Source organism: Phocoena sinus, chromosome 19 (genome assembly GCF_008692025.1).
Source record: "Phocoena sinus isolate mPhoSin1 chromosome 19, mPhoSin1.pri, whole genome shotgun sequence".
NCBI classification, from domain to species: Eukaryota; Metazoa; Chordata; class Mammalia; order Artiodactyla; family Phocoenidae; genus Phocoena; species Phocoena sinus.
In genome coordinates, this window is record NC_045781.1 from 44,651,325 (window position 1) to 44,659,600 (window position 8,276).

Below are 8,276 nucleotides of genomic sequence, written 5' to 3' on the forward strand. Positions count from 1 at the left end.
ACAAAAGGGACTTATGTTACTGTTTGGATTTTTTATGGAGACTATTACCTTAGAAATACTAAAATGAGTAAGTTAAAATACAAATAAAGTATATGATCTCTAAGATTCTTTCTAGAGAACCCTTAGACCTCAACTTTGATATTTTCTCACTTGGGTGGGAACAGAGAATTATCAAAATTATTGAACACTACACAGACACACGCACCTTGCACCAGTGGGTAAAATATAGTGACACTACTGATTTGTAGCCATCTAAATCAACAGAGAACTTTGCTTTGTGAATATTAATATTATTTATAACAGTTGTCTTCTCAGTTTGTCCAAGAAGGAAGTCCTGTGGTCACTCAGTGGCCCCATTTTAGTACTAACTGGCAGAATGGTTTCTAGTTCATTGCTTAGCTCACTAAACCGGCATTAAAACTGCCAAGATAGAGACCATCCAGGTGTATTCAAGGATAACCAGTTTCTCCCAGATCAAGATACACCCTCAGAGAGCTGGTTTTCAGGCAAAGTTGAAAGAGCAGACACTGGTAGATGCAAACAAAAAGTTTTTTGGCTACCAGACATTAACATCACTTGGTGCAAAGGTGTGTCTAATTTTTTTAAAAAAGGATGTTCTGATTGGTGAAGCACTGGTGACTTCCTGGTTTGGTGCTGCAGTCCCAAAAGGGTGGGTCATATCTTCTGTATCCTCTTCTAGAACTCTTTACTCCAAGCCATCCGCATTTCTTTGGTTGTACATATTGATGGTAGGAAGCCCCATAGTGACAGTTTGACAGGAATGTTAGTGACAAGTAAACTAATACAGTTTTAAATTTAAGATACTTAAATAACCCAAAGTTACCTCACTTCTCTAAAAATCTGTATTATTCTCTGGAATGTGGACAATTCCCTATTAAAGTTTTTTAAGTCAACCTAGGGTTTAAAAAACTGTAATTGGCTCAATAAATAGTCGTTGAATGAAATTTCACAAAGATATCCCCAAATGGGAGACTTCCCTTGCTAATTCTTTTGCTCTCATTTCCTCGTTTCTATTCTCATCTATTTTGCCTATTGGCTTTTTTTAGTCTCATCTGAAAATCCTTCATTTCTTTCACAGCTTTTTTTTCTTAAATTTCCACAGAATTTTAAGAACTGATGCAGTGAAAAGAGATTTTTAAAAGGTATTTGGGACATTTGGGGACTTAAAAATTAAACTTTAGTCTGCTTTGTCCACGTTTTCCATTTCCCTGGATTCCTATTAAATTTCTTTGATGTGTGTAGGTTGAATTTGTATGATGAGAGAGCTTGAGCTACTCTGCTGGACAGAAAATAACAAGGACAAAACCCTGCCATGCTAGTTACTCTGCCTAAAAGCAAGCAGGAGTTTCAAACCAGCTCTATGTTTGCTTAGTTCCTAGTTGGCGATTTTTCTAGACATGTAGTACAGGCAGGGTAAGCTCAGACAACTATCCAACTTTTTTTGACATTAAGGGATCAAACCAGAGAGAAGTGCTGTTAACTTGGGAAACCATGTGTGTCATAAGAGGAGTAGGTGGCTTTTTTCATACTGTCATGTCTTCCTGCTTGTGTGCTTTAGCATGCCAAGGTGTCATTTTAGGAAAGGAACTTTTGTCTTTATATTATTATTATTTTAAATTTTATTATTATTTATTTATTTTTGTCTGCGTTGGGTCTTTGCTGCTGCGCGCGGGCTTTCTCTAGTTGCAGTGAGCGGGGGCTACTCTTCATTGCGGTGCGCGGGCTTCTCATTGTGGTGGCTTCTCTTGTTGCAGAGCACGGGCTCTAGGCGCCAGGGCTTCAGGAGTTGTGGCGCACGGGTTTAGTTGCTCCGCAGCATGTGGGATCTTCCCGGAGCAGGGCTCGAACCCATGTACCCTGCACTGGCAGGTGGATTCTTAACCACTGTGCCACCAGGGAAGCCCCTGGAACTTTTATCTTTAGATCCAATGGCGGAAAAAACAACTAATCTCAAGCATACATTAAAATTATAGAAATCCTTAGCAGATTTAGCTTTCCCTAGAAACGTGTTGGTTCCTGGTATTAAACTATTTTTCAAAAGTTTTCTAGCTGGCCAAATATAGGAATGTGCAATTTTCAAGCTTCTGTTTTATCTACTTCTCTGTGTTCTCATTTGCATATGCTTTTAACGTTATGCAACCTCTCCAGATTCCAGTGGGGATTTCCCTTTCAAATTCATAAATATTTTATTTAGAAGGAGGTTTTATAACTTCTCCGTAAGTGACTATTATGTTCGTTGGGGAGGGGAATCTCCCTCTGTTGTCTACTTCCTCAGACACTTGCCAAAGACTTTCATTTTTGTCAGAAACTTCCTGCAGAACTCTCAAAAGTTGCAGTAAAAACACTGACAATTGGAATAAACTGAGAGAGATCTAACCCTTATTTGAATCACAAGAGTTGTATCTGGGGAACTGGTCCACAGAGAAACAAGTGCATTAAGGCCAGTACTAAGCAGCCAGGAATTCCTTACACGGGATTTGTTGAATAAATAACGTGGATGTGGAAAAATTAGAGCCTCTGATAACTCTCTTTGGCTGGGGAACTTCTCAGCAAGGTGATTTGTGAGCTGCTGTGCCTTGTGGTGAAATCATTTCAGCTCTTCCTTCAAAGCTGATCCCCTTTGCGTCAACTTGCCACTGGTAGTCAACCGCTTAAAATTCCTGGAAAAAAAAGATAAATGAGTAAATTCTCCAGGCAGCACAGCAAGCTGCCTCTCAGATTCCTGTGCAATCCTCTGTGCCACCACCTCCCAGCCCCATGACATATCTCCTAAGACCTTACTTAGCAACTCTGGAATTTAAAGGAGTGTTTCTGAATTGTGGGAATGATTATTACAGTGATCAAATCATTTAAAAGTTTCCAAACACAGTTCTGTATCTTGACATTCTGTATCTTGACAGTTCTGTGTCAATACCAGTATCTTTAGTTTTGCAAGATATTACCACCAGGGAAAACTGGGTAAAGAGTACCCTGGGTTGTTCTGTATTACTTTTTACAAACTGCATGTGAATCTACAATTATCTCAAAATAAAAAGTTTAATTTAAAAAGAGGTTTCTAGGGAATTCCCTGGCGGTCCAATGGTTAGGACTCCATGCTTCCACTTCAGGGGCCACAGGTTCTATCCCTGCTCAGGGAACTAAGATCCCGAGTGCTGCCTGGTGCGGACAAAAAAAAAAAAGAAAGAAAAAGAAAATGTTTCCAAAGGTTTAAAATGTAGCATTATGTCCAAATTACTGGATTTCTCTCCACCAAAGCATAGAACTTTATCTAGCCAAGCCTTTTTAGATGTGCAGTAGCTATTAAGTTTGAGCTCCCGGGCAAATATTTCTGAAAGAGCTTCCTTAGCTTTTTTCAAACACACACAAAAGATGCTATTTCTTCTATCACATGACAGCTCAAGTAGTGTCATACCCATGAGCAGGAGTAGCTGATGCCTGTTGTCTTCTTGCTGTAAGTCCAACTTATTTTATGTTGCCTTTTTCTCTTTCCTTATTCCAATGGATCACATGTGGGATGGACCCCTCAATAAACTGAGAAACATGATCTCTGATTATGAGGAGGGTTCAGGTGAAATACGTATTTCATGTAAACACAGTTTTCCTAGTGCTCCGTAAATAGCACTATTTATTATTGAATTACTATAGCCTATTATAGTAGTAGAGAGGCAGATGTTACCCAAACTTCCAAACTGATTTTTGGGCATTCTTTAGCCAAATCTTGCAGAGGGTGTTTGTGCATTACTTAGATAACAGGAGCCTAAGGAAAGTACCCAGAACAAATGAAATTTAGGGAAAACCAGTGGTACCCATTATGGTTACCATGAACAAAGAGGATGACATTGATGGTGTACATAGAACTTGTGAATTTTAAACTGCATGCCCATGTGTTCTTTTATTCGATTTTGACAATCAGGGATACATATTATTATTCAGATACATTTTATCCCCTTCTTACAAATAGAGAAATTTAAACATGGAATGCCTGAATGATTCAAGATAAATAAAGCTAATGAGTGCTCTCTTAACTAAATATATTCTTTTTTTTTTTTTTTTAAACGTACTTTGAATTTTATTTATTTATTTTTGGCTGTGCTGGGTCTTCGTTTCTGTGCGAGGGCTTTCTCTAGTTGTGGCAAGCAGGGGCCACTCTTCATCGTGGTGCGCGGGCCTCTCACTATCGCGGCCTCTCTTGTTGCGGAGCACAGGCTCCAGACGCGCAGGCTCAGTAGTTGTGGCTCACGGGCCTAGTTGCTCTGCAGCATGTGGGATCCTCCCAGACCAGGGCTCGAACCCGCATCCCCTGCATTGGCAGGCAGACTCTCAACCACTGCGCCACCAGGGAAGCCCAAATATATTCTTTTTTAAAGGGAGATGATAATCTTGACCTTCTATCACTCCAGGGTTCTATTTGTAATACAGATTATAACCTGGGCACCCAATAAATGTTTGCCAATATTAGCACTTGTGTAACAACAGTTCAGCATTTATCTGAAACAGTCCAGTTTTACTGTGATTCCTCTTCTCTGTGATGTCCAGGGCAAAGGCCATTTTCGTACTTTGAACTTAGCTAAGCAACCTTCCAAGTACTGAGCTTTGCATTTATTTCAGATTCAAGTACAGTCTCATGTCAAGATTTTTTGCAATGAAAGAGTAACTCTTCTATTCATGATTAGAAGGTGAGCATCACTTTTAGGGTATGGCAGACAGGCAGAGTGTATGATTTGCAGGCTCAGGTTTCCCCGACTCATGAAAAGCCTATTTCCCCAGGCTCAGTCATCAGTTGATAGCTCAAGGTAGTAAGACTTCCCTTATCGCAGTGGATTAATCTGGGACAGGTTACATTTGTTACATCTCCAACATGACTTGACTTGTTCATTCTATGGCATAATGTGGTGGAAAAGCATAGGAATTTGCAGCCTGAAGATTTAGTTTTGAGTTCCAATTTGACCAGTTACTCCTAGTCATGTGAACATGGGCAAGCCATTTAATCTCTCAGAATCCCAATTTTGTCAGCTGTAAAATGCAGATAACATGCAAACCTCACACAGGTGTTACTCAGATCAAATGGAACTGTATATAAGAAAACATTTTTTAAAATGCAAACCATGACGTGCACTCTCATTTTGAAAATAACTACTCTTTTTATTACAAAAATAATAAATGTTCAATATGGAACATTTTAGAACATAAAAGTAACCTGGGGCTTCCCTGGTGGCGCAGTGGTTGAGAGTCCGCCTGCTGATGCAGGGGACACGGGTTCGTGCCCCGGTCCGGGAAGATCGCACGTGCCGCGGAGTGGCTGGGCCCGTGAGCCATGGCCGCTGAGCCTGCGCATCCGGAGCCTGTGCTCCGCAATGGGAGAGGCCACAACGGTGAGAGGCCCGCGTACCAAAAAAAAAAAAGAATTTTAATGTATTCCTTTCAGTCTATATGTCTGTATGTATCTATGTGTGTGTATATGTACAGATATATACATATAGGTTTGTATTCTAATTTAAGTTTTTAAAAAAATTTTATTTAACATTATATTTTGAGTATTGTCCGTGGGGAAAGAGGGAAACATAAAGCCCTGAGATTTTTATGTTTCCTTTAAGAAACTGGATTCTGGTCTGTCTGAATCTGTATCTACACTAATCTGGGTAGCTTCTCACCTCCAGTCAGAGGTGCCTGAGTTGAAAATAGTTGTTTGACTGTTTTTAACTGCCTGTGTCATGACATAGGTGAGGGTATCACTAGTATTACTTGCTTGGTGTTTTAGGATTAATTGGAGGATCCTTTTTTCTCCTAAGGGTTAACCAAAGAAGTATTTTCTTCTGTTGGTCTTTAAGTGAAAAATACTTTTTTTTTAAAAAAAAAATGGCAATGGCAACAAATAAAACAAAACTTGAAAATGGGGGGGGGGCTTCCCTGGTGGTGCACTGGTTAAGAATCCCCCTGCCAATGCAGGGGACACAGGTTCAAGTCCTGGTCTGGAAAGATCCCACATGCACAGAGCAACTAAGCTCGTGCACCACAACTACTGAGCCCACGTGCCACAACTACTGAAGTCCATGCGCCTAGAGCTCGTGCTCCACAACAAGAGAAGCCACCACAATAAGAAGTCCGCGCACCGCAAAGAAGAGTAGCCCCCGTTTGCCGCAACTAGAGGAAGCCCGCACCCAGCAACAAAGACCCAACACAGCCAAAACTAGTTAAATAAATAAATTTATAAAAAAACAAAAACTTGAAACTGGGTTTCTTTTGTGAGGGTTGGGATGTTATAATTTATCAGGTGTTTAGAAATAGAGATTTTAAGTGTCACATTTATCAGATACTTAAAAGCAAAGCACTTGTTTTATTGTTATTGTTGTTCTGAAGCTAATAGAACATAATTCCAAAGAGGTAACATGAAATTAGTTTTGCTATTTTGGTGGTTCTTCATCTAAAGCAAATTTGCCATAACTTGATGAATTTTGCCTTTCTTTCTTTCTTGGTTTTCTGCAGGTATCTAATTGGCTGTGTAAAAAGTACAGCTGAGAATTATGGTCAGCTGTGTCAAAGCAATGAGATTGGAACTGTCAGCTCTTGGGTAGTACCATTTCCAGAGACACACATTATTTTTTAAACCAAGAAGTCTGGGAGAAGCAAATATGAGCAAACTCAGATCATATAATTTTGTACAGACTGAAAGATGTTTAGAAATAAGTTTTGCATTAGAGGCAGCACAACTTTGAATAAAGCTTTTGGACTAGAAAACTCAGATCTTTATCAAAAAGCTAGAGTCAAGAAAACTGAGCTGATTTCTTTATTAAGAAAGCATACATTTTCCTAAATGTAACTGGCCTATAATATGAAGGAAGTTAATCCAACTTAGAAGTTTCAACTTTTGAACATCTTAATCATGACCACATACATAATTCAGACAGACATTCAGTTGGGACACGGGCATGTGGCCACAGTAGTTGTTTCAGGCTGGTGGACACTCTCATCATTCAGGGTGTCCATTCTGATTGGATAGTGCCTTGTTGAATATGTTGACTATTACCTCTGACATAATTCAAAATGTTTATCATGAAATCAGAATTCTTACCTCAAAATATTTTTTCTTGTTTTTATACTCTTCCTCTTATTCTACTTGGTTCCTTTGCCCTAGGATAGGCTGTCTTATGAAACAAGCAGGGCCCCTCCTTGTTGTTGCTAAATTACACATCTTTTAAAAATTATACATCTTGGGACTTCCCTGGTGGTTAAGAATCCGCCTTCCAACGCAGGGGACGTGGGTTTGATCCCTGGTCAGGGAACTAAGATCCCACATGCCACAGGGCAACTAAGCCTGCGCGCCACGACTACTGAGCCCACGTGCTCTGGAGCCTGCACCACAACTAGAGAGAAGCCCAGGTGCCACAAGAAAAGACCCCGCATGCCACAACTAAGACCCGACACAGCCAAATAAATAATAAATAAAAAATAAAATAAAATAAAAACAAATTATACATCTTACATAACAGAGACTAGAAAAATGAAGTACTATGATTCAAAAGTGAAAGACCACTTAAACCCTTTTTGTTTCTTATGCTCTTTATTTTGCAGCTAATGTGTAAATTGAACGTAAACACTCTACCCCAGGTTCCAGTGGAAAAGTACCTAATAGAAATGGCTAAGGGCTTCCCTGGTGGCGCAGTGGTTGAGAGCCTGCCTGCCGATGCAGGGGACACGGGTTCGTGCCCCGGTCCAGGAAGATCCCACATGCCGCGGAGCGGCTGGGCCCGTGAGCCATGGCCACTGAGCCTGCGCGTCCGGAGCCTGTGCTCTGCAACGGGAGAGGGCACAACAGTGAGAGGCCCACGTACCCCAAAAAAAAAAAAAAAAAAAAAAAAAAGAAATGGCTAAGAACTATAATGGCCCATATAAATCCAAAGCAACCTTTATGGTCAGTACTTTCAAGAAGAGAGAATTGACTTAAAGCAGAGATTCTTACTGTGCACCAGAAGATTTTTTAACTTAGGTATGTGGCTTCAACCGTAGCTCTGGCAGGATTGTAAACAGGTGACATCTGCACCTTTTCTCCACCCACATACCTTTTCTAGCAGAGCTGGACTTCTGTGGTCAGATAACCCTTTTAAGTTGTTAGCAATAGAGTGGAAAACAAAGATGAAGTTACCTCGTGTTATACCTAGAAGCGTATAAAATGTTTTTAGTTCTTAAGATCTCAGCTTTATCCGAGGGTTATTTTGCATTTTAATAAAGAGCTCTTGGAATAAAGGCTACAAGATCCA